Source organism: Aedes aegypti, chromosome 3 (genome assembly GCF_002204515.2).
Source record: "Aedes aegypti strain LVP_AGWG chromosome 3, AaegL5.0 Primary Assembly, whole genome shotgun sequence".
In the NCBI taxonomy this organism is placed as follows: domain Eukaryota; kingdom Metazoa; phylum Arthropoda; class Insecta; order Diptera; family Culicidae; genus Aedes; species Aedes aegypti.
Genome location: NC_035109.1, coordinates 172,865,018 through 172,892,382, shown reverse-complemented (window position 1 = coordinate 172,892,382; position 27,365 = coordinate 172,865,018). Strand labels below are relative to the sequence as shown.

General features: G+C 37.5%; 1 protein-coding gene across 13 annotated transcripts in view; it reads right to left on the bottom strand.

Moving 5' to 3' along the window:
* The window catches only part of LOC5570887, a 299,528-nt gene that overhangs the window by 48,713 nt on the left and 223,450 nt on the right, over positions 1-27,365 (bottom strand). The window lies entirely within an intron of this gene.

Here is a 27,365-nt window from a genome sequence, read left to right as displayed (position 1 = left end):
TTATTATGAGAACAGATTCGAATTCAGCTAACCAAAATGTATTGATTCCATTGCAAATCTTCAAAGTTCGGGAATCAGTGTTGCCTAGTGTTTCATACAACAAGACTTGTTATGAGTCTAAACTTCGATGAAGAACGGGTTAGTTCATCGTGCACATACCAACGTCCTAGACTTGCTGCTGGACTTCATATCTGCAAAAATGAACCGCTCGAGTTTCGCAGTCATGTGGCGAGATCAAGGTCATCGGGCTTGACGTTTCAAAGTCCGAAACACGCAAGTTCTTCGGCGCATTCCTCTCCTTTTACTTTATTCGAGATCGTGGGGAATACGTGTTCGTCGTTTTGGGTCTACAGCGGAAGAGATCATGCGCCCATTCACATGTTCGCCAGGTAGCGTGTGCTGTGGTTGCCCTTGAAACTTTTCGGGAGGATCTTGGCAGCGGTCAAATATGGAATATTCGCTTGTGCTGATAAAAAAAAATTACACCTCCAAGAGGCGCTAGTCTTATCGCCGGCTAAGCCGTGTTGGTGAAAATTTAGTCATTCTTTCAAACAATTCTCGCCTGCTCCATGCCCATAGTCACGAGGAAGCGCTTTACGCTTTTATTCACCGTCGCGTAAATCTTTCAATTCGAAGTTGTGTTTTTTATTGTTATTTTTGGCGATAAAAGTAAAACAAATTCGCCCGGTAACAACGCAAGCAAAGCACATCGATTGGCGCGACGTGGGCGAGATAACACACAGCACGAGACGCGGTGTGGAAGACGTCTAGGCAAACGGAATGATGCTAATTTGTAACCAAAGTCCACATCGCGTTGCAATTTGCGTTTTTGGGTGACCTTTATCGATGGGAGGGATGAGTTTTCTGCGTGATTTCTATTTTGCAGCTCTAATGTGTTAAGGGAATGTAAAATAACGTTAACAATTCTACAGTTCCACAATTATTTGCCTTGATTGATTGTATATCCAAGCCAAAAATATGTGAGGTTGAGAGAGAACGAGAACGAGAAGGTTGAGGATTCCATTTTATTTCTCCCAACATGGTTTATATTTACTTTCTAAAAATCTAAACATTACAAAAATTTTGCAATTTAATTCAATGATCGAATTGATGTTAATTTTGCGAAAAATTAACACGTTCTCTCGGTGAGTAAACTCACGACTCCCAATTAACTAGACAGGGCGCGTTACCACTACGCCACGAGAAAACCCACTTCTGCGGTCATGGATGCTCTCGTGGCGTAGCGATATCGCGCTCTGTCTAGTTAATTGGGTGTCATGAGTTCGATTCTCACCGCAAATTTCACTTCAATTTGTCCATTTTATCCAATTGCAAAGTAAATGTAATATTTATATTTTCGGTAGTGGTTTAGACTTCTACTCGGCTGATCAGCCGTAAATACGATAAATTATAATTAAATGAATTCTTCAAAATGTTCTTCATAAGAAACTGCAAATTTTGATCAAGAAGATTATATGTGCATTCAAGGAATTTGCTGGAAGATAAAGAAAAACTATTTTGACATTTTTGTTATTGGATTTGAGTCCTGGTCAGTCCAGGATCTTTGCGTAATGGAAACTTTCTTGACTTTCCTGGGCATATTTTCTCAATGTGTCTGCTACACGATATAGAAATGCGAAAATGGCAATTTAAGCAACTGCGGTAGTCTTCTTTTAACAGTAAGCCTGCTTTCCAGGCTCTGTCTCAGTAAGGACGTAATGTCAAAAAAACCTCTACTATTCCAAGAATCTCAAGATTACCCCCAGATCGTAAAAAGTTCTTCAATGATTTGCTCAGAGGTTCATTTCTTTCAAATTCCTTCAAATAACTGACAATAAATTCTTCGATATCTTCTCATGGGAAATCATGGGAAAACAGAGAAGCCGAAATCTACCAAATAATTGAAACAAATCTATAATTAATTTGGACAAACTACAATTGCTCAAGAAAATCGATGTTAATTGATAGGAAATATAACTAAAAAGAAAAATAATTCAAAATTTTAAATTTTTTACCGAAAGGCCGGAGAAACGAAAAAAAAAACATTAAAGCACTTCCAGGAGGACACAGATTACTCGCCAAGAATTTTGAGAGAAATTTTTGGCGAAATTTGCGTGAATATAAGAAAATTTTATTAAAATCATCCCCAGACAAATTTTAAATATTTTCAGAATAATTTGCTTGATGAATTCCGGGAGAACTCCTAGAAGCAATCATACACCCAACCAGCGGTTGCAAGATTTTAATATATAGAATATTGCATAAATACCTTACAAACAGTGTACAATATGGTAACTAAAGTCTCTTATTTAACCAAAATGGGTTCAAAAGTAACTTTTTTCTCTTCCTGCACAAATATTCCACAAGTTCTATCGGAATTTCTTCTCATATTCCTTGAGCAAAAGCTTCAGCAATTATTCGAGCAGTTTCTCCAGGGTTTTTTCTGGACTATTTTCAAGAATTTCTGTATGGATCATTTCTAAAATTCTTCTTGCGCTTCCTTCCCAAGTTCACCCGAATTTACAATACATTCTTAGAGGATATTCTACAGATTTCTAGTACCTCCGGTAGTTTCCACAGGGATTACTCCAAATACTTCATCAGGAACTATCCTAAAATATTCTTCATAGATTTTCACATTGACTCTTCACTAGGAGATCTTCTCACAGATGTTTTCAGATTCACACAGAAGTTCTTCCAAGAAAATTTATTTCATAGTTTATTCCAAGAGACCATATAAAAACTCTTCCAGGAATTGCTTCACTATTTTTTTCCTTTCTTTTTTTTATAGAAATTTGTACATGAATGCCTGTAAGAATTCATCTACGGTTTTTTTGTCCAAGAATTACTCCAAAACATTCTCCAAGATTTTCTCATTAAATTAAAATAGAAATTCCTCATGTAGTGCCTTCACAAATTTCTTCAGCATTTCATCAAGGAATTACTCCTGCAGTTCTTTCATGCATTATTCGAGTAATTTCCAAAGTAAAATCTCTATGGGTCATAAAATCTTTTTTAACCCTTAAGGTGAAACATCTCGGAATCCAAAGATGGCCGTCACAATGGCCGACTTATGCCCCTACTCACGTTTTCAAAGGCACTAAACTGGAGAAATAGTTGGCAAACTTTTTTGATCTTCTTATTTTAAGTTTTCTGCTAGTGCACAAAACCGAAATAAAAAGTGCTCTGTTGTTGCATGCTTTCTTCGCGAGATTTGTGCCTTTGAAGTTTTGGTGCTATATTGGAACTTGATTCCAAACTGTTTCACCTTAAAAGCCCGAGATTAACCTGCATTTTTTAAATAGCCACAATTCGGAGTCCAATAGATCAATTAAATTGCGCTTAGTTGGTCTTACAGTTATTGGATGGGGGATGTCTCTGACCCCTCCCTCTTTTCTAGGTAACGGAAAAAGCGTGGACACAAGAAGTCAAAATAGGCCTCAAACGAATATCTTAACATCCGAATTAGCTAGAAGGTTGGTGTCTTCGACAAAGTTATTCAGTTGATCGAGGGCTGTCTGGCGATGAAAAATGATTGAGAATTCATCCGCTAGGTGGCGCTTGTGACAAACTTTATTAGAAGGTTGCAGATATTCAACTTATTCAACTTTCTGGTAGTGAAGAGTTGAGAATTCATCATCTAGGTGGCACTAGTAAAAAGTAATCTTCATTATTTTCTATCTTAAGATTCTTATCAACTAGGAGGTTGGTGTCTTTGGCCAAGCCGCTCAATAGAATAAAGGCTATCTTGTGGTGGTAAATCTGATTAAAAAGTCATGCTAGTAACAAATTTTCTTCAATTTTTAGTATTTCAAGAACTTTATCAGCTGATCAAGTGCTATCCGGCCATGAAAAGTCTGTCTGCTAGTAGCTTATTTTCTTCAATCTCAAGTATCTCGATATACAGGAAAAATGAAGGCTCGTTTCTAACCGACGAATCTATATGAGCAATAATACGATAGGTTGCGCTACAGTCATCTCTACAAATCTTTATATTGATAATCATGGTATTAAGTAATAGAAACATATAAAAAGTAGGTTTTCCTGGCTTCCATTATAGTCTCTTGAAGCGCAGTTGCATTGATTCTGTGCTTTATCAAGTATGTGGCACACTGCATAACTGTTTGAGTAACGCATTGGTAATAATTTCTGGTCGGCCATACATTGACGCCAATATTTTTCAACTCCAGATAGCTCTTATTCTGCTGAATATCCTTGCCGAAGACACCAACCTCCCAGCTGATGAGGATCTTGAGATAGACAAGATTGAAGATTTATTTTTGCTGGCTCCCGATAGCGGATGAATTTCCAAACAAATGCTTTGCCACCAGATACCCTTTGATCTGCTTAACAGCTTTGCAGAAGAAACCAACCTTCTAGCTGATAAGGATTTTGAGATACAGATGATTGAATAAAGTTTGCCACTAGCACCACCCAGCGGATGAATTCTCAATCAATCGCCAGACAGCTTCTTCTTCTTCTTCTTCTTGGCATTAAGCGTAGTGTTCAGCATGGCTTTGCTTTGTAGCCGCGGACTCTAACCACTCGGCTAAGGAAGGCCCCAGCTCTTGAACTGCTGAACAGCTTTGCCAAAGACACCAACCTTCTAGCTCATTAGGATTTTGAGATATCCGTTTGAGACCAATTTAGGATCCTTCGTGTCCACGATTTTTCTGTTACCTATAAAAGAGAGAGTGGTCAAGGGGGATGTCTCACCCAAGGACAAAATTTATTTTAAATCAATTGACCTACTGGCCTTCGAATTGTGGCCATTTAAAAATTCAAGGTTCATCTCGGGATTTTAAGGGTTAACGGAAAAAGCATTAAGCTTGAACAAACAATGCCAAAAGGACAATTTTTTTTGAAAGCAGTTCAACTGCATTAACCTAGTTATTTTTCAATAGTCAATTTATTGTTTATCAATAGTTTTACTATTAAAAAAAAGTTGCCACTTTGAAATACATGCCGTTATATGTAAATGACCCCAAAAAAATCATATTTGGCATAACCTTTATCTAAGTTGTTTTCTACGAAATTGTTTGTCATTTAAAACCCCATGTTTTTCCAGAACATGTCATGACACTATCTTAGAAAATAACAAGATTATTCACGAATTAAGAGGTAGATTAGGGCCAGATACTTGCTTCCGACGCAAAATGGCGCTGGCAACCCTTACACTTTATAAAAGTAGTCAAGAAAATAACATACCTCCTCTTTCGACGTGTGATGAACAATTTTGTCTATCGAGAGTTTTTTATGCGTTTTTACTATCAAACAGATATGTCTTGTGAAACACAAATCGATCAACAACGTTTTTTAAGGGATATAGAGTTGTGATTTTTAGCAAAAGTAACATGTTTTTCAATATCAACTTTGAAGAAGACATAAATCTTAGAAATCCTGATAAAAATCTTATAAACAAAACAAGCAAAAAATTGTATGGAAAAATCTTTGAAATCCCTTTTGATTCAAAACTTTTTACTGAGATTTTTAACATTTTTATGTTTTCTATAAAGTTGTTAGATGTCATGTGTTAAACGTGTTTTTGAACATCACAACTCTCTATCTCTTAAAATAAAGAAGTTATCAGTCGATTTCGGTTTCTTATAGCATATTTGTTTGATACCGCCGTGCGGGGTGACATTGGTCCTAGGGGGTGACTTTGACCGCCCTTTTCGATGCATCTCTTGACTAGCACGGGAGGCAAAAAACTAATCCATGACCATCCAGTGGCTATTTATAACGTATTCTTGAAGCTTGCCACATTGTTTTCATTATTCTGATTTAGTTTGCTGTAAAAATCTTGGACCAAAGTCACCCTTATGGACCAATGTCACCCCACACGACGGTAGTAAAAACGCATGAAACGACATACACACAAGAGATATGGTAGTATCACAATTTGTAAGAGTTGTCTGCGCCATGTTGCGTCGAAAGCAGGAATGTGGACCTTAACTATCCCTTAAATGAGTAATTTATGAATAACTTTGTAATTTTAAAGGATAGCATGATGACATGTTCAACAAAAACCTGATTTTTTGCAAGGCAAACAACTTTGTTGAAAACACAAAAAATGTAAAAAAGTTATGATGGAAAATATGATTTTTAGGGGTCATTCATATGCGGAATGGGGCCAAGTTAGCCATAGCGGTAAACGCGCAGCTATTCAGCAAGGCCAAGCTGAGGGTCGTGCGTTCGAATCCCACCGGTCGAGGATGTAATGCCAGAAAGAAGAAGAAAAAGAAGTTATATGCAACGGCATATAGCTCAAAGAGTATAAGAGATATAACAATTGTGTATTGGACAAAATTGTTTCAAATTATCATTACTACAATTTTGTCGAAGACGCCATAATTTCTATCTGGATCTCATAAAAAAAAAGTTATTCTAAATCACTGCTAAGTGCGCTTTGATATAACAAGAAATTTCTTCGGTTTTGTCGCTATTCAAAAAGAGCACGAAATCGACAAAATACATAATACATGGTGCATAGTATTGACTGATTCCGTTTGTCTCAAGTTCGTCAAAACTCAATGGATCTATGAAACTACCATAAGGTTAAGGTTTCACATCAACAAATACTACATTCATTTACAAATTTTTTCAGCGATTCCGTTCTACATTTGTATGGAAATCATTTGGAAGATTCTACAGCATGGCATAATTTTTTCAATAATTATTCAAACAATTAATCTTGAAAATCCACCAAGATTACCTTAAGTGTCCAAAATAAAATTTCAGGAATTCATCAGGCATTTCGACAGACGTTCATCAGAGATCACTGGGATTTCCTAAAATGCCAAAAATAAATTGCTCCAATAATATGTGAAAAATGTCCTGGGCAATTCTTTAAGATATTCCTGAAAGATTACCTGGATAAATTATTTGAAGACTTCCTGGGAAATTTCATCGAAGAATTCCTGGAGGAATTTCAGGAGCAATCTCCGAAATAATTTATTAGGGTATCCTTAGAGAACCTCCTGTTTGACATCTCAAAGAAATCCTTTAATCTCATTGGAAGAAATTCATGGTGTTATTGCTTTAGAAATCACTGGTTGTATTCTTAAAGATGGCCGAAAATATTGGAGTAAATTCCAGGAAAACCGATGAAATAATCACTGGATTTTTATGATTCCATGGAGAATTTGGGACATTCTTGAGAAAGTTCTGACATACTCTTTGGTAAAATTCCTGGCAAATTCTTCGGAGTAATCTGTAGGGTTATCCTTATAAAAATATCATGTTAGACTCTTAACGTTACAGTCTTCGCGCTAACCACTGCCAGAAGCTCCGCTGCTAATGAAAAACGAGGTTGATAAAACAACCTGTGTTGTACAAAATATAACAGCACGACTACTGAGGTGTCGACCCTTGGTTAACATTCTCGAAATCTAATGAAATCTTCGGCAAAAAAAAATATATGTAGGAAACATTGGGCAACCACCTGAATGCAATTTCTGGTGATAATCTGGATATAAAAAAACACATAAAGTAATGTGAGCAGTAATACGTGTAATGTCAAAAAGAATTCGATAAAAAACTCTGAAGATTAACTTATTGAAAAGCTTGGTAGAATACTCTGATAAATTCATTTCTGATAAATTCGATTCTACAAAAAAAAACTTGTCCTTAGCTGATCAGCAGGATCAGTGGTACACTGACCCTAGGTGAGATAATCGTCGAGGAATGTTGTAAGAATAAATTCAACGCGATAAGGATATTTTCATTATTCATCCCCGCAAATTCTACTCCCTTTTCCAAAGAAGGTTATTTTTGTATTTTTACCACACGCGCGGTAGCAATATCAGAGAAACAAACAACAATCAATTCGATTGACTCCCCATCATACTCTGGAAACCGGCTTCGCATCGCATCCTACTCTGAACTGGCTGCAGCAATTGTCTTCGGCGTACAAAGTACACATAAAGTCGTTTCGACATTGGCTGCACATTCCTTGTCAAATGCTTATTTAAATTGACAACCAACACAGCCGGTGACGTCGATGGTGCTTTAATTGTTTTCTTCTCGATTTTAATTGCAACACTTAAGCGGCTTTTCTTTCTCGGCTTTCGCACAACAACAATAATAATAAATATAATGATAAACACACTCGGTTCTGTATACGCTCTCGAGATAAAGGCATGTAACACTTGTCGTGTCACGCTGGGGCTCTTCTCGCTATCTGCCTGTCTCGCCCACGATCGCTATTTTTGCACTGATAAATACCACCACTGAACACTGAGCTGAACCGATGATGGTGGAGTCCCAATCGAGGACATCCAACCTCTTCCCATTGCACAATTATTGGAGTAATAAATGGCACTTGAACACGCGACACTCGTCAAATCGATCAATGGGTATGTGGGTGTGGGATCTCCAACACACAGCCACTACAAATCAATCCAGTTTGTGACGAATGTGCAGAACCACGTATTCAAATATGCTCCACAAAAGTCCGACTTCCAGGAGTGCACCGCCATCCAGTCGATAATTATTGATTCGTCAGCACTTCCGTCATCCGTATTCTCTTCAGAGATTCAACACCCAGCCCGAACTCGAATTACCGGACGAAATCGTAAAGGAAACCGCACATTCACAAGACCAGACGCGTTCTCGAGGGAGGCTCAGCTGAAACTGTGCGATCCGGCGACTCGAGGCGAAGAAAAGGAGCAATAAGCGATACAGATATCAGCGAGCAGCATAGAACACCGCCAACCAACCCCGTTACCAGTAACTATAGTCGCTCTGGCCTACAAACCGGGACTCGAGTACGGTGTAAACTCGAACTGCGCTGAGTTGGGGGTCTTCTTACACCGGATGTGCGATAGTTTGAGAGGCGATACTCCTTTAGTGTTTCAAAATAGGAGTGAGGAAATTTTTTTTACACAATGGATCATTAAAATAACCAAAACGGCCGCTATGGAAAGCATAGATAGCGCCACCGTAGCCTTGTGTGTTTGACAGAACAGCAATGTTGTCACAATGTTAAATCCCATATACAGTGGCGCCTTTGCTTTGATGCGGTGAGCACTTGCAAAAACTACCTTCAATGATCCATTTAAGATCCTCCCAAGCAATTCGTTCGAGAATTGGGAGGGCTTTCCATAGCCTACTGGTAACGTCCGCGACTACATAGCTAAGCTGTGGGTTTCGTGGCCGTGCGGTTAGTGTTACCAAGCATTTAGCCGCATCGTGCCAAGGAGTGTGGGTTCGATTCCTGCTTCAGTCCGGAAAACTTTTCGTCAGGAAAGTATTTCAACTGTGCCACTGGGCGTTGTATGCTAGTCCGTTGTCTAGTGTGGTGCTTCCTTCAAAGGGCAAATCGTTCACTGGAAGCATTAACGTGTCGGTGTCTTTTTTTTTAAAGCCATGCTGAAGGTGTCTGTGTTCGATTCTCAGACGGTCCACGATCTGAACATATTCGTATATTTTTTATTGAATTGTCTGGACATAGAGTATCGTCGTACCTACCATACGATAGACGAATGTAAAAATGGCAATTTTGGCAAAGAAAGCTTTCTGGTTATATGTTTAGTAACAGTTTTTAGGCCAAATCTTTAGAGCATGAAAAATTGTATGTTTTTGTGAAAGTCTGATTCAGCGCGCAAGCTTTTATCTCGGAAGTTTTTTACTACGTCGTACCGGGATATAACTAACAAAATCCTTCAGAGATCTTAATTAGACCAATCATGTTCTAATTCGAACACCTCATGTTCTAATTAGGATATTTTATTATTATTTTTTGTTATGGTAGTAATAATATATGACTCCCATTTGTTCAATATAAAGTTTATAGAACTTTATTTGTAAAAACAAAAAATAAAAATTGATGAGAAATTTCAACTTTTGATTTGTTTGATGTTTTGACAGAATACGTTCGAAATAGTACATTTTTACGTTACAAATAACAAAAAAATAACAATTTGAAACATTTACTGAAAGTATGGAGGTAGAAAGGTAAACTTGTATAAGAAACTGAAGCAGATGATCCTACCCCATTACCCCGAAATCCATTACCCCGAATGCCACCACTCCGAACGCCCAAATACCTTGAATGGCATTGCCCCGTGATATTGTGATTCGGGGTAATGTCATCCGGGGTAATGGCATTCGAGGTAATGGCATTCGAGGTAATGGGGTAGAATCGAAGCAGATACATAGATAAAGGGGAACATCGTGTAAAAGTGGTACCAACAAAGACAAATTGAGTGCGCATCGTACCTTCGTGCTGTGCGTACACGAATTTTCTCTGCTCTTGGAAGTTTTCTTAAAAACTACCTAAAGCAATAAAACAGTACTTTTCAGTGCTACAAAAACAGTACTTTTCAGTGCTAAAATTAAAAACGGTACTTTTCAGTGCTACTAAAACAGTACTTTTCAGTACTATTTTTTCTACTATTGATCCCTTTACGATCCTTGTTTGGACCCGTGCATTCGATTTTTCGTTGGACCCGTTGGCGAAAGCTAGCGGTGGTAATCCTTCTTGGACACCGTCTTGGGAAAAAACCTTTCGAAGGTCACGTCTTCTTTCGTTTATTAACTAAACATGGTATCAACAACTAACAAAAGGAAGGGTGAATCTCTGAATTCACTACTTCCTTCCAAAAAAGTGGGTTTTAAAACTGTCACTACACGTGGCAAGAATGGAAGAAAGGACGCTTCCCCGGAATGCGAAGTTTCTTCCAAGGGTGAAATAGATAATTGTATCGAAATGAGCAATCAGTTCGATGCTCTAGACAAATTTTCCGAACACCAAATCGAAGCAGCCTCTAGCCCAGGCTCTTTGATTCAAGTGAGGAAGCAAAGAGTGCCGCCTATCGTGGTCAGTTGTTCCGAATTTGGGGGATTTAGGCAGGAGATCTTGAACTCCATTAGGGGAATCAAGGTTTCCTTCCAAATCGCAAAGAAAGGAGACTGTCGCGTTTTGCCGGAAACTCTTAAAGATCGTGAGCTTCTTCTCAAACATCTTGAAGAGAAGAAGCACAAGTTTTTTACTTATGACGACAAAACTGAACGTTTGTTCAAAGTTGTCTTGAAAGGTCTCTCAAGTGACTATAAATCACCTGAAGAGATCAAAAATGGAATAAATGATTTACTTGGATTTGCCCCAGTCCAAGTAATCATTATGAAAAAGAGAACCCAATCTGGCATTGTTCGGAAAGGGCTTTCTCAAGAATTTTATTTAGTTCACTTTAACAAAAAAGAACTAAATAATATTAAAGCTTTAGAAAAAGCAAAACTTTTGTTTGATGTCCGTGTGACATGGGAACATTTTCAGAAACCTGGAGGAAATTACCAGAACCCCACTCAGTGCCGTCGGTGCCAAAAGTGGGGTCATGGTACAAAAAATTGTCGCATGGATGCTAAATGCATGATTTGCGGAGGTTCTTCTCACGCCAAAGACGTCTGTCCAGTAAGGAAGATACCACCAAATTCATATGTTGTAATTGCGGGGCTAACCATAAGTCCAATTTTTGGAATTGTCCTTCACGCAAAAAGGTCATTGAGGCTCGTGACAGGCAGATGAAAGATAATATCCGTTACGATAACGGTCGTTTCCGGAATTTGCCTGGTAGAGTATCGAACAATGCTCATTTTTCAGTTAACGATCGCTTGATCATGAATCATACCCATCAGGAAGATCATAATCATGCTCATTCACAAAGTAATTTTATTCCGTCGGGTAGCCGTTCGAATCTTTCTATTTCGAATGTATCTACCCACGGTAAATCCTTTGCCGATATCGTAGCAGGAAATTCGAACTCCTCCCCTGTTCGATCCATGGGTACCCATTCTACTTGTTTGAAATCAAATGGAAAAAACCCTACTGCCACAGGTAACTCCGCTTCTTCGTCTACCGGAAATTCCAATGGGAAATCACATGACATGTCTGCCTCTGATTTTAATTTTCTAACTGAACAATTGAATCTAATGATTGATGCAATGTTCAAAGCCACCACTATGACTGAAGCAGTCCAAGTAGGTGTAAAATTTACAAATCAAATTGTTATTGGATTACGTTTTTCTAATGGATCCAAATAATAATTTAAATATTTTAAATTGGAATGCTCGTTCTCTGAATGGTAAAGAGGACGAGCTGTTTAATTTTCTTACGGTTAATAACGTGCATATAGCAGTTATTACCGAAACGTATTTAAAACCTGGATCTAAACTCAAAAGAGATCCTAACTTTTTTGTTTATCGTAATGATCGACTTGATGGGGCATGTGGGGGAGTTGCAATCATCATTCATAGGCGTATAAAACATCAACTGTTTTCATCATTTGAAACTAAAGTTTTTGAAACTTTAGGTGTTTCTGTTGAATCACAGTTTGGTAAATATACTTTCATAGCTGCCTATTTGCCTTTTCAATGCTCTGGGCAGCAAGTTAATTTGCTCCAAACTGACTTGCGTAAATTGACTCGCAATAAGTCAAAATTTTTTGTCATTGGTGACTTTAATGCCAAACATCGGTCATGGAATAATTCTCAAAGTAATTCCAACGGCAGAATTTTATTTGATGAGTGCTCTTCAGGATATTTCTCAATTCAATATCCTGATAGCCCCACATGTTTTTCCTCTTCTAGAAATCCATCTACGATTGATTTGGTCTTAACCGACTCTAGTCATCTTTGTAGCCAAATGATTACTTATGCTGATTTTGATTCTGATCATGTCCCTGTTACATTTCAAATATCCCAAGAAGCGATTCTCAATCCTATCAGCTCCACTTTCAATTATTTACGAGCCGACTGGAATATATATAAAACGTATGTTGACTCCAATCTTGATGTTAACATTTCTTTAGAAACTAAACTTGATATTGACAATGCTCTTGAAACTTTAACAAATTCCATTGTTGAAGCCCGGAGCATTGCAATTCCAAAATGTGAAGTAAAATTTGAATCCGTGATTATAGACGATGATCTTAAACTCTTGATCCGTCTTAAAAACGTGAGGAGAAGGCAATTTCAACGCACTCGCGATCCTCTTATGAAAATTATATGGCAGGATTTGCAGAAAGAAATCAAGAAACGTTTTGCTCAATTAAGAAACAAAAATTTTGAAAATAAAATTTCTCAATTGGACCCTGGCTCTAAGCCCTTTTGGAAATTATCGAAAATCTTGAAAAAACCTCAGAAGCCAATACCGGCATTGAAAGAGGAAAACAAATTATTACTAACTAATTGCGAAAAAGCTCAAAAACTTGCTATGCAGTTTGAAAGTGCGCACAATTTTAATTTAGGACTTACTAGTCCAATTGAAAATGAAGTTACTCAGGAGTTCGAAAATATTCTCAATCAAGAGAACGTTTTCGAAAATGCCTGGGAGACTGATTTGGAAGAAGTGAGAACTATTATTAAAAAATTCAAAAACATGAAAGCTCCTGGCGATGATGGAATTTTCTACATCCTCATCAAGAAACTTCCAGAAAGTAGCTTATCATTTTTAGTTGATATATTTAACAAATGTTTTCAATTAGCATATTTTCCTGACAAATGGAAAAATGCTAAGGTTGTTCCAATTTTAAAACCAGACAAAAATCCTGCAGAAGCTTCTAGCTATCGTCCAATCAGTTTGCTTTCCTCCATCAGTAAACTTTTTGAAAAGGTTATTTTGAACAGAATGATGGCCCACATCAACGAAAATTCAATTTTTGCCAATGAACAGTTCGGATTCCGCCATGGACATTCGACCACTCATCAACTTTTACGTGTAACAAATTTGATCCGTTCCAACAAATCTGAAGGCTATTCTACTGGTCTTGCTCTTCTAGACATAGAAAAAGCATTCGACAGTGTTTGGCATGAAGGTTTGATTGTAAAATTAAAAAACTTTAATTTTCCAACATACATTGTTAGAATAATTCAAAGTTATCTGTCAAATCGTACACTTCAGGTTAATTATCAGAACTCCAGATCTGAAAGACTTCCTGTAAGAGCTGGTGTTCCTCAAGGCAGCATTTTGGGACCAATATTATACAATATTTTCACATCTGACTTACCTGAGCTACCTCAGGGATGTCAAAAATCTTTGTTTGCGGATGACACAGGCCTCTCCGCCAAAGGACGAAGCCTGCGTGTTATCTGTAGTCGATTGCAAAAAAGTTTGGATATTTTTTCTTCATACCTGCAAAAATGGAAGATTTCTCCTAATGCTTCCAAAACTCAACTAATAATATTCCCACATAAGCCAAAAGCTCTTTATTTGAAACCTTCAAGTAGACATGTTGTCACGATGAGAGGGGTTCCAATAAATTGGTCAGATGAAGTTAAGTATCTAGGGCTTATGCTAGATAAGAATTTAACTTTCAAAAATCACATTGAGGGCATTCAAGCCAAATGTAATAAATATGTAAAATGTCTCTATCCCCTTATTAATAGAAAATCAAAACTTTGTCTTAGGAACAAGCTGTTGATATTCAAACAAATTTTCAGGCCAGCCATGTTGTATGCTGTACCAATATGGACTAGCTGTTGTAATACCAGGAAGAAAGCTCTGCAGAGAATTCAAAATAAAATTTTGAAAATGATTCTGAAGCTTCCTCCCTGGTATAGTACCAATGAGTTACATAGAATATCCAATGTTGAAACATTGGAACAAATGTCAAATACAATCATTAATAATTTCAGGCAAAAATCGTTACAATCTTCTATTGCCACGATTAATGCGTTATATGTTTAGGTTAAGTTAGGTTAAGTATATTAAAAATGTTTTTTTTTTCTCTTATAAGCAGGTGAAATCAACTCACCTGTAAAAAAACTGAACTGCTACGGCAAATGAAATGTAATATGTTGTTAACAAAATGTTAATAAAATCTTAAATTTGTTTTACCAAATTAGGATGATAGTGTTGTCATATAACACAGAACACCTAGATATAAGAAATGAATGTAATGTTTGGAATGATACTAATAAAGAAATTAAAAAAAAAAATTAAAAAAAAAAAAAAAAAAAAAAAAAAAAAAAAAAAAAAAAAAAAAAAAAAAAAAAAAAAAAAAAAAAAACAATTAAAGACCTTTATGTCCCTTGCAAATGCCCAAAATTTTTTGGCTCATAAGGTAATCTAGAATGCCGTGTAAAGTGTACTGCGATGTGTCAAACTCGGGTACCTTTTGCATTACGGATCCAAATGCAGTACTAGAAGTGGTACCCAATCTGAGCCCGAGTGCGACGGACCTGGTACCAACGTGCAGACATGTCAAAGAATGCTATATAGCAGGATCGTCACATCTCATCAAGGGGAACAATCAAGCTACAGAATATCGAATAATTGAAGTTAACTGTATTTTTCTTTCTGCTTGTTAACGTTTTTTGTATTGTAATTTCAAACTATTATGGATACAGCATGGCTGTGGCATTCATCGAGATGATATTTGGATAGCTTATTTATTGATATTTTTTGCGGTATGACGACTCTTTCTCGATAATGTCGCATATTTAAAGTAACATTTCAAACGATTCTAAAATTATGTTCAGTGCAAACTTTATGCATGCCACAAAAGAGATGCCACACTTGCTCCACTAAAATCCAGGACTTTTCCACATTATAGAAATCCTTACATAACGCATTTTACAAACCCAATAGACGCCTCGATGACCATTCTCCTCTCCGGTGCTACTACGCGATCTTCTCAACTAGTCTCCGGTGGTGGACTGAGCCTTAGTCAATAACTGTGGAAATGATCATTGAACACTACTAAGCTAAAAACTATGCCTCAGTGGGGACGTAATGCCAAAAAGGAGAAGAACCATGCAGAATTAAATCTGGAAATTTTCTAAGGATAACCCTAGTAATTACTTTTGATATTCTTCCAAACATTTTTCACAACAATTTCCTCGAAATTTTTCATTTAGAACATCATTCAACCAATAATTTTTCCAGAGATGCATCGAGGGTTTTCATAGGATATCCTCAAACTCGTTCAGGGTTTCTTTGAAATATCATCCACAATCTTCTCTAAGGATACCTTTTGAAATTACACCTTCTTTCAGAAATTCTTAACCCTCTGTCTGTGCGATGGGGTAAAATTGACCCAAAGTAAAATCGTAATAACTTCACGAAATTTCAATCGATTTTTTATATTTCTGATGTTTTAGAAAGAACATTTAATTAAGTTTTACTCAAAAATATGATAGAATTCAAAAGAGTGGAGGGGGTCTTGGCGGGGATGGGTTATTGTGAACAAAAGAAAAAAATTGGACACTTATATCTCAGAAGCAGTTTTACATAAAACTATACTTCCATCTGTAAAGATTGAAGAACGGTGAGAGGTGACCTCAATATAAAATTTGTAAACACTATTTTCAAGGAACTTTTTTTCATGTATCACTGATTTTAAATGTTTCCATGAGTTATGGTATAAATTGGTATAAATGTACGCTTGTAGTGGTTTTCTCGTTCGCTATAAATAATTTGCAAAAAAATATAGTTTTTTTAAGTGCAGATAATACAGATATAACAATGGCTGAAAGAACAACTTGAGAAATTCTTGTAGAGTTTCCTGGGAAAATCCCTAAACAAAATTATTGAAGAACTCTAAAATAAACTTTTGTAGATTGCTTCCAATACAATCTACAAAAGTTTATTTTGTAGGAACCTTTGGACGAACTCTTATAAGCGGTTTCTTCACCACCGCTTAGGCCTCAAACCTGGTTTAATCGTATGGGTAAACGTGGTTTACGGCTTAAGCGAAGGTGAAAAGGTGAAAAGGTGAAATCGGCCCTTAGAGTTAAAATTTGAAAAATCGGTAGAACGTTAGGGGAAGAACCTTCTTGAGAAAAGTGTCAGCGTAATCTCTATTGAAATTGCTCGAGGTAGTAGCGTGGGCCTGCTGAAGGATTTTCTTGGAGCACATTTCAAAGCGATTCCTCGAAGCATTCTTTGAAAAATTGTTGTAGGCATTTTTGAACCAATTTCTGCAAAATGTGGTGTAGTAATCTTTAAAAACCATTTTGGAGGCTTTCCAGAAAGTATTCGTGAGGAAATCACTAGATGAATTTCTCAAGCTTTTCCTAGAGGAACGTGAGAAAAAAATCCTGAAAAATCTCTGGAATATTCGCGCAAGAATCTCTAAAGATATCCCTGAAGTATCAAGAATTTTGCACAAGAATCCAATACAAAGAGAAAAAGTAAAAGGTGACTTCAAAGACCATTTTGTTAAAAAGAGACTTGTACCTTTAAAAATGTAACCCCACTATCAAATGTGTATTCAATCGTAAAGGCTCTTATAAGATGTATACTTGACTGATGCAAATTTCGAAGTTCTTGCTCTCCTATGCTTAACAGATGTCAATTATGATGAAAATCATTCTCCCAAAATTTTAAGAGATATGAAATAAATTTGATTGTGCACACACCATTTGAAATTTATACGGGAATTACTATAGAAAAGAAAAACCTCTCGTCCTCAGTCCTATAACTGTCCGTCATAACAATCTATAGGAAAGTGAACAAACTCTTCTCATCTGAAATCTTCCCAACTACGACTTTGCCAAAGACCACATTTAGATGGGGCTTAAGGATAATTTGTTATTATTGATAACAAAGTCTGAACTAAATCATGCCGAGATGATCATTCAATTACTTTCAGAGCAACACTGCTGAAGCTGCAGAACATAGTAGCCTGGATTACTTTAATATATTCTTCCCGTCAGGAGCACCACTGTTGCCTGCCGAACAGTAATGCGTGCTACATACAATCCCGCTTTAGGATGATGCATAACAATTTATCATGACGTCCAATCAAAAGGTGGTCTTCGGCAAAGTTGTAGCTGAAAGGATTTCACATGAGTTTGTTCACTTTTCCATAAAATATTATGACGAAGAGATAAAGAGCTGAACATAAAAGGTTGGCTTTTCCATAGTAATCTCCATATAAACTTCAAATGTCGTATGCACAGTAAAATTTCTTCCGAATCATTTCAAACTTTAGGAAAATGCTTTTTACCATAATAATAATCGTTTAAGAATAGGGGGGCCAACATTTCAAAATTTGAATTAGTGAATGTGTAGAGAAAAGCATGATAGCTTTGGTTGAGCTCATGTATCATTTGAACACGTTTGAATATCCATCATGGATGAGGACATCATCTAATCCCTCATTAAAGGCACTCTATGCAAATCTAGATCACTAGATTCATTACGCCTCATTGAACATAGTGGATATACCTCTTCTTCATCTAGATTCTAGAACATAGTTTGTTCTGAAGTCTTAGATGCTATCAGTAACATAATCTCATATACATGAGAGTGAATTGTTTATGATGCTATACCTTGCTGAAGCTGTCTTGAATCGATTTTCGAACGGTTCAGGAGCTTCATGTTTCGGAAATTTTCTTGACATATAGCAAAAATGCCAACTTTGACAATGAAAGCATAGTTAGGACGTACTTCCCCAACCCCCATTTCTCAAGATTTTTTCATGGATCGATCACAAAATTCTTCTAGTTTCGGAACTGTGGCTGACTTCTCGATAATCACCATGATTCCGGATATATTCAGGGGAATATTGGGGTAACCTCCATTCCCATGATGTTAGCCACTTTTTGATCGTATCTGTGACACTTGTGTCAATCTTCATGATTCTGCAAGATATGTACATTGGGAATAATTTGGAGACTTCTTGACCATACTGGCCACTACTATAAACACTCCGGGAACCTGTTGCCCTCGAGGAAGAGGACACTTTTCGATAATGTACGAAACCTATGTCGTGAAGTATCAAACTTCATGTTCATTTTTTTTTTTTTTGCAAAATATGTACGTTGGGAATCATATGGAGACTTTTGACCATATGGCCCACTTCCATGGACAGTGTAGGACACTCCGGGAACCTGGTGCCCTCGGGGAAGTGGACTATCCGAAACCTTTCTTGTGACGTATCAAACTCCATGTTTTTGCAAAAGAGGACAATTTACGGTATTGTACGAAACCAATGAGATGTAGTCTAATCTAATGAATTTTCAAATATTTTCAAATAATGGTGGTTTTGAGATTTCTTATGTTTGGTTTCCATAAAAAAAATCTTACCATGGGGGAGGGGCGGTTGAATAATCCAAAAAATGTCTTACGTAATTAATAGACAGCCCCAAAGAACTGGCATATCCGAAACACTATCGTAGCAAGATAATGTTTGCATATTCTGAGTGTTGCAAGGCTGAATAAATTCAGGAAATCAAACATTTATCAGATCTAATACGATGATGTTTCTTCTTAAGAAATAGAGCTTTCTAAAACCGTGATCAGCCATGCAGTCTGCAACAGAGTAGTATGTGATAGGCATAATGAACGTAAAGTGAAGGTTTCGATATCTAAATATAAATAAACAAATGTTTTTTTTTTCTTTATTAAAATAAAACGCAGATAATTTGCAAAACGATCAAATAAATCACATTATGGGAATCAACAACTGTTAACAACTTTTTCTTCATTCATGAAAACCTCATTGCAATAAAAGGCAAAGGCAAATTATGTTTTCTTTAGAGACCTGGTTCTCGGATTGTCCTGGTAGATCATGAAGTGGTCAGAAAGTCTCAATATGATTCTCAATAGACATTGCATATTTAGCAAAAACATAAAGTTGGATCATAACAAGATACGCTTCGTTTATTATCGCAAAATGTTTACTTCTCCGAGGGCACCAGGTTCCCACAGTGTCCATGATAGTGGCCAATATGGAGCCGTTCATAAACCACGCATTACTTTTCAAAAAAAAAAACTATCTAACATTGAGAGACTCTCTTTGTTCACTTTCTCTTTAGTCAATAACTGAGCCACATTAACCTCTTCTATTGCATTTTTGTATAAAACGCTAGCCAAAGACATTGTCTTTCGACCTATAGTGAAAAACTTCTCAAAAGATTTAATATTGCACCGTTATAGTAAAAAGAAAACGAAAGAGGAGAGAGTCTCTCATTGTGACCCAGGACTTTTTAAAAAGTTACGCGAGAAATACTAAAAAAATCCTCTCAACATTTTCTGACCTAATTATTAAAAAAAAATCTCAGTGACTATCATAGTATATTGGCCGTAATCGTCAGCATTATGCTAGCTACGACTGTACGTGGACGTGAGTGAGATTGTATTACACATCCGACGGTGGAAGCGTTTGTTTACACTGTGGGCCCCATGTGTAGGCTGGTCGCCCAGTGTCGGCGAGTCTGTGCAGCTCCGCGCAGCCTTTTACTAGAAGTGGTAGCCGTTAGCGCACTAACGTGATTCACTCGGCAGTCTTGGTGCTACGCACCTATACCAATGTAACGATTTTTTTAGAGTGATTCCACGATGTGTGTTATCAAACGATTAAGAGATTTACAATTTGCCAAAGTAATAATTAAAACCAGTTTTCTGATAGGACTGTTTTAGCTTCTTCACCCAGAGCTACTATCTTATCGGTCTGATGGAAAACCTGTATGTTTTCTTAGCTAATTAACACTTCAACAATAATCAAGTCCGGTGAGTACGGCTTGACGTAATTGAGATCGAGCAATATCCAGAGATCAGGAACGATGCGTCTGCTTGAACCCAAGAGCAGTCAAGTTTTGAGCTTTTTAAATGCACTGTCTATACACCTTGCTTGTTGAAAAGTTAAGTGAAATTTCACTAACAATGCAAATGTTTTATTCTGACACAAAATACGAACAAATGATGCTTGAAATGTGCGTATGTACTAGTTTGAATGCAACCTTGAAAAAAAAAGCAAAACAATAATGTGATTATATAAATTCTTACAAAACTAAAAGAAGTAACTTTTCATAAACTTGAGGTTACGGTGAGAGATTTGATCACAGTGATGGACAGCGTTTTGAGTACATTTTCAAGCAAACACATCAATACGCAACAGTCTAGAGAGAAATTTTGGTAGGGATCCTGACCCTTTTTTATCGAGGAATCTGAAAAGTTCGGATGAAGCCGTTGAACTGAAGACAAAACACCAATTAGCAAGGATTAGTATCAGAGCCTGATTACCCAAAAATTGCTTCTGGTAAAAAAACATAAACACCTTGATACAGTTCAGACCTGATTAGAACCACCCTAGTCATCGTTCAGATAGACTTTCAGTATAGTGCACAGAAAACAATTTCCATTTATGGTTACTGTAAATCCTACGACATTTTTCTTGCTGCTTGATCTGTTCTGATAGAAGGAAGCAAAACAACAAGCTCGTATACTAAGGCGAACAAATACAATCATAAGTATACTACTATATTTGTTCTACTTTATCAGACTCCAGCATGATTAAGTCACGTTCACTGATCTTGCTGCTACCGTATAGTGTGTAGTGTCAACAACATCAACGTCAGAATATTTTATCAAACCAAACTGTTAGACGACGACGGCTATGTGTGAGACTAACTTTGTGTTTAATTACTGCAATGCTCCGTTTGGGCATTGGCAGGCGCCGGTTCATGCTAATAAATAGAGCTCACAGTCGCACGGGTAGAATAGTCGAACATCAATGGACTAATTATAATTAGTAGTTGTGGGAGAGTCATTAATTCCAATCAATCGATGCTTATTACTTGTTTTGCTCTCGTTCTCACGAGAGAATGCAACAAGTACAAGTAAACAACTGTTGAACTGTTTGAATTGTTATCAACTCTTTCAAGTCGAGCCCCAAATTCAACGAGATTTCAGGTTCTTCAATAACTGATCACTTTTTTGGATGAAACACGCTTCCGAAAAGTGATCGCAAAGACCAATTTTTCGGAGCTACTCAGCAAAGAGTCGATAATCAACCAACCAAATTTGCAGTGAGGGGGGTCATAACGACACCATATACCCGAGTATTGTGCAGACTGATGATGAATCAAAACCAATGTTTGTGTTTAGATAACCATCGCCGAACGTCTGTGATAAAAAAGGTGCAAATGTTGCTATAGGAAGTGTGGCTGCGCAGTGCTGCTGTCTGTGTTTGCTGTGAAATGCTTATCGAATTATACGCTTCCATTGCGATAAAGCTTACGGAGATTGTGCGAATGTTAACTTAACATTCTGACTATAATTATTAAAATTGCAATGCAATGCAAAGCGATACAGTTTTCCATTACGCAGCAGAAATATTGAAAAGTCAATAGAGTACCAGCTACATGATGGTTAGAGGGGCAGGTTTTCTAAATGTTTGGGGTAGAATAAGGGTGAATGATAGAAATCTAAATTTTTCCGAATGATTTTATTTGGCAATATGTGTCCTACACAGTGTATTCTGTGTTTTCAGTTTTTGGCGACTTTCAAAGGCTTAATCGAGTAGTGTTTGATCCTTCGACCTTGATGCTTGCTCCTGCGGGGGCGAGCGTTGAGGGCAGGATCAAACTTGTCGCGCGTCGTTCGCTCAGAGAAATGAAAAAGCACCGCGGATCGTTAGTAGTGTTTGATCTATTGATCGTGTCGCTTGCTCCTGCGTGGGCGAGTGACGAACACTTGTTCGGCGTACAGTGCGATTATTGAATTATTTCGCGAATCCGGTTAGGCGTGATTATATCATGGATGGCATCACCAAACATTGGTGACTCCCAGATCTCTACCTTATCCCACTAACCCAATATCCTTTCCATGACAACCGTGGAGATGCAGAGGTGATCTCGGTCTCTAGTAACAACGGTAGTCACACTAACATTCCTTCCCTTTCCCGATGACCGTAAGGACGTGGCCAGCGTCGTTATTGACTTTTAAATTAGAGCTCTCGATTTGTGCACATTGAAGAATGGTAAGCTAATCCCAAGCCCCATTCATCAATTCCCTGTGCAACTTTGATTGTTCTGGTCAATCACGGAGTAGCAACTACGAATTGTACGGTCATTTATGCTTATGCTTATGCTTTTGGCGACTTTCAAAGGCTTAACCATACTTAGTTTGAGAGATGCCTACATTGAAGATACCTCGAATCAAACTCCAGTAGTATTCAAAATGAAAAAGTTTTAGAGAAAACACATATGGCCAAATAGGGAATCACTATAGCCATAACTGGTACACTTTCCCTAAAAACGACAACAATCAATCTTGGCAGACTAATGCTTAATAGTATAATGGTACAGACCAAGTGGAACTAGTTCTAGAACCTTGCTGTAGAAAAAGGGAAATTATATTTAAGTAAGCTCGTTGCTACTTTCAGCAAACATGGAATGGAAAACTCGTGTTTGTAAACCAACACGTCCATACGTCAACGTCCTATAGGGGTCATGCAAAAATTACGTCACGGTCCAGGGGAGGGGGGTTCGAAAAAGTTGAAATTTTGAGTGACATAATTTGTGTACCATCCCATATGAGCAATTCTCGCTGAAACCAGGCCGCCATCTGCACCCATCGTTAGAATTCCAATTTTGTTGCCCTGATCGCTAAAGGGTGGTCCTTTCTTTTTTCTCAAATTAGTGGAACCCTCGTACGTCTGCTAGCTGAACAGTTTGCAAAAAAGCCTATTTTTTGAAAAATATCAGGTATTTCTTTGCGTGATATTTTCAAATTTCCCTTGGAACACATAGCAAACTTATTGGCATCATATAGAGGAGGGGTATAGCTTTCATTTGAAGCTAAAAAAAATGTTGGCGCCATCTTGAATTTTGTCAGAAAAAAAAAATCGCCGTTAGCGCACCGATCGATTTGAATTCTGAGATCACCATCAGAAAGCTGAGAAAAAACTGAGTAAGATAGGCTACTAAAACTAGGTGAGCAATGGTATTTACCCTATGAAATGAACGATTTTCTATTATTATTATTATTATTATTATTATCTTTATTAACGAGATTTGCAGCCCGAGGCTGGCTCATCTCGGATAATTTTCTAAATTGTGTTCTACGATTTTGACGTATATGACGAATACAATCAATGAAAACATAATTTTTTGTACAACAAAGAAACAAGTTTTCAATCGTTGGTGTTTTCTTCGAGTCGAGTGAAGAATAAGAGTATTGATTAAAGTGAAAAAAATTGGCGGCCATCTTGGATTTTGACGCCATCTTGATTTTAAGTAGCAGAATGAGTTTTTCACCTTGTTAGCACTTTTTGTATTTTAAAGCTACCGTAACGCTTACTTTTCTATTTCTTCTTATTCTTGGCGTTACATCCTTACAGAGGCTGCTTCTTAGCTCAATGAGCTTTTGAAAGAAACTTTCAGTTCTGTTTTCAACATATCTTCCAATGCTCTTTCAGCTGCACTAATGATTTGGCAGTTCGGTTCGATTATAACGTGTGAAAAGTTTGCTTCTTTGTCACTCCCAGTGGCTCGAGACGAAAGAAGCAAGCAAGTAAGTTTTCGTCGCGTCGGTCACTCTGCAGTTCGGTTTGATTATCGCGTGTGAAAAGTTTGCTTCTTTGTCACTCCCAGTGGCTCGAGAAGAAAGAAGCGAGCAAGTAAGTTTTCGTCGCGTTGGTCGCAGAAAACTAGTAGCAGAATGAGTTTTTCACCTTGTTAGCACTTTTTGTATTTTAAAGCTACCGTAACGCTTACTTTTCTATTTCTTCTTATTCTTGGCGTTACATCCTTACAGAGGCTGCTTCTTAGCTCAATGAGCTTTTGAAAGAAACTTTCAGTTCTGTTTTCAACATATCTTCCAATGCTCTTTCAGCTGCACTAATGATTTGGCAGTTCGGTTCGATTATAACGTGTGAAAAGTTTGCTTCTTTGTCACTCCCAGTGGCTCGAGACGAAAGAAGCAAGCAAGTAAGTTTTCGTCGCGTCGGTCACTCTGCAGTTCGGTTTGATTATCGCGTGTGAAAAGTTTGCTTCTTTGTCGCTCTCAGTGGCTTGAGAAGAAAGAAGCGAGCAAGTAAGTTTTCGTTGCGTCGGTCACTCTGCAGTTCGGTTCGATTATCGCGTGTGGAGAGTTTGCTTCTTTGTCGCTCCCAGTGGCTCGAGAAGAAAGAAGCGAGCAAGTAAGTTTTCGTTGCGTCGGTCACTCTGCAGTTCGGTTCGATTATCGCGTGTGGAGAGTTTGCTTCTTTGTCGCTCTCAGTAGCTCGAGACGTAAGAAGCGAGCAAGTAAGTTTTCGTCGCGTCGGTTACTCTGCAGTTCGGTTCGATTATCGCGTGTGAAAAGTTTGCTCCTTTGTCGCTCGAGAAAAAAGAAGCGAGCAAGTAAGTTTTCGTCGCGTCGGCCGCTCTGCAGTTCGGTTCGATTAACGCGTGTGAAAAGTTTACATCTTTGTTGAGGCTCATTCATTAATTTCATAACGCTGAAAATGACCATTTTTGACACCCACCCACCCCTTCGTAACGCTATTTGTATGAACATTCTACAAATTTCATATCAGCCGTAACATCGTGAGGACACCCACCCACCCCCTTCAGCATTATGAAATTTGTGAATATGCCCTTACTCCCAGTGGCTTGAGAAGAAAGAAGCGAGCAAGTAAGTTTTCGCCGCGTCTCTCAGTGGCTCGAGACGTAAGAAGCGAGCAAGTAAGTTTTCGTCGCGTCAATCGTTCTGATGCTCGGTTCGATTATCGCGTGTGAAAAGTTTGCTTCTTTGTCACTCCCAGTGGCTCGACAAGAAAGAAGCGAGCAAGTAAGTTTTCGTCGCGTCGGTCGCTCTGAAGTACGGTTCGATTATCGTGCTTTTGAAAGTGTGGATTCTTTCGGTTTGAGCGCGTTTTGTTTTTTTGGATATATCTTTCCAATGGCTGGTAGTTTAGCCGTGTGCGCTGGGTATGGTGGCGAAACTTAAATTGATCTGTAGCAAACCTATCGACAATGGATTCTCAATTGGTGAGCTCGTTTCATGCTTCCATTTCAAATGATACGTGATAACGGTATCAATGTTACGATGCAAAAAAAAAAAACAATAGGGGGATTCACTAAACGGCGTAAATCCACGCGTATATTGCGATTAACTGCTCATCTTAAATCTCTCACGAATTTGAGTAAATTATGGAGGAAATATTTCAATTTGCTGAAACTCGACGGCTGACTAATCCAAGAATGCGCTGTTTACTATGTATTACCTAGCAATTTTAAAATAACAAACAATCAATCTAATTTCGAAAACGAGCTTAACTAAAAAACATCAATTGTAATAATGAATCAGGAATCTTGAATTTGGACTTCATAGGACGCGGTCTGAGGAGGAGAACGGATAGTGATGGGAATGAAAATAATGGTAGATCTTTAAGAACGAGCAGTGAGGGACCCGAGAAAGCTTTATGTAACAGATAAGACATTTTTTTCTTTTAGATATAAAGAAAACAATTGGGTAAAAATATGTTACTTTTAAATTTATTTTGCTGAAGTTTAAAGCCATTTTACCTAAACAAATGTTTGACTCAATTTAACCAAGTTCGCATCCCATTTTTGGAACAAAACCAGTTCCGATTACTTGAGTATTGAGCAAGAATTGACCACCTATGAAACTCCACATACTTGACTTGTAACTTAGTCATGCAAAACTTAGAATTGCTCTAGATGAAAGTTTCATGCATTATTTTCAATCACAATTAGGAGCATTCCGCCACTCATAACACTGCCACAGCAGACACATCCAACCTTGAATTGAACCATTTCAAAGACAATATTCTGAATAAGAAGTTTATTTGGCCTGGCCTTCAATTTGAAAAAGAGCTTCAATTTGAAACGCACAAGAGTCAAACAATCTTAAAGTGTCAGCTCTTTGTGATGGGTAACTAGATTTTCATGATCCTCATTATTAATCTATAATACTTGAAAAAATATACACCATAAATCGTTAAAAGAACTTGCAAAATATATATCACGATTGCTTGTAGGTTTCACTTGAAATCTTTGAAGATTTCAAGAATTGTCCTTAGAGAAACTACTGTGCATTTATTCGCTCTATTAGAGAAAAAAAAAATATTTAAAATACTTCCAAAAGTTCAAGGTGAACTTGATCAGAGGCATCTGAAAAAATCCAAAAGAAAAATATGTAGAATTTCTGATAAAATATTTGGCAGACTTCTTGGAGAATCACTCAAAGGCACCTGGGCGAGTTTTTTTTTATAAGTTTGTGGTACCAGAAATTAACTTTTTCTCGGAAAAAGAATCTTTGAAAATAATTTAAAAAGAATGTATGAAGTTATACAAGGTAGAGTCTCAGAAAATTTGCTAAGCCCAAAATTTATAAACGCTAGTGGAAGAACGCCGTCTGGTCCTGATCCATTTTTTACATCCAAATCTAGTAAAACTTCCAAGATTTCGTCAGGTGAAAACTGGAGTACAGGAAGTGAAACACTGTGCGTCTGTAAATGTTCAAACATGTTTTGGCGTTGAACGGGAGATGCTTTGCTGAAGACATTCTCGAAAAACGCAGCGAACAAATCGGCAGCTTCCAATCCATTATGGACCACTAGTCCATTGAGTTTGACATTCTCTGAATTCCTTGATGGATTCCATTTGTAATTACTAGAATGTGGGCC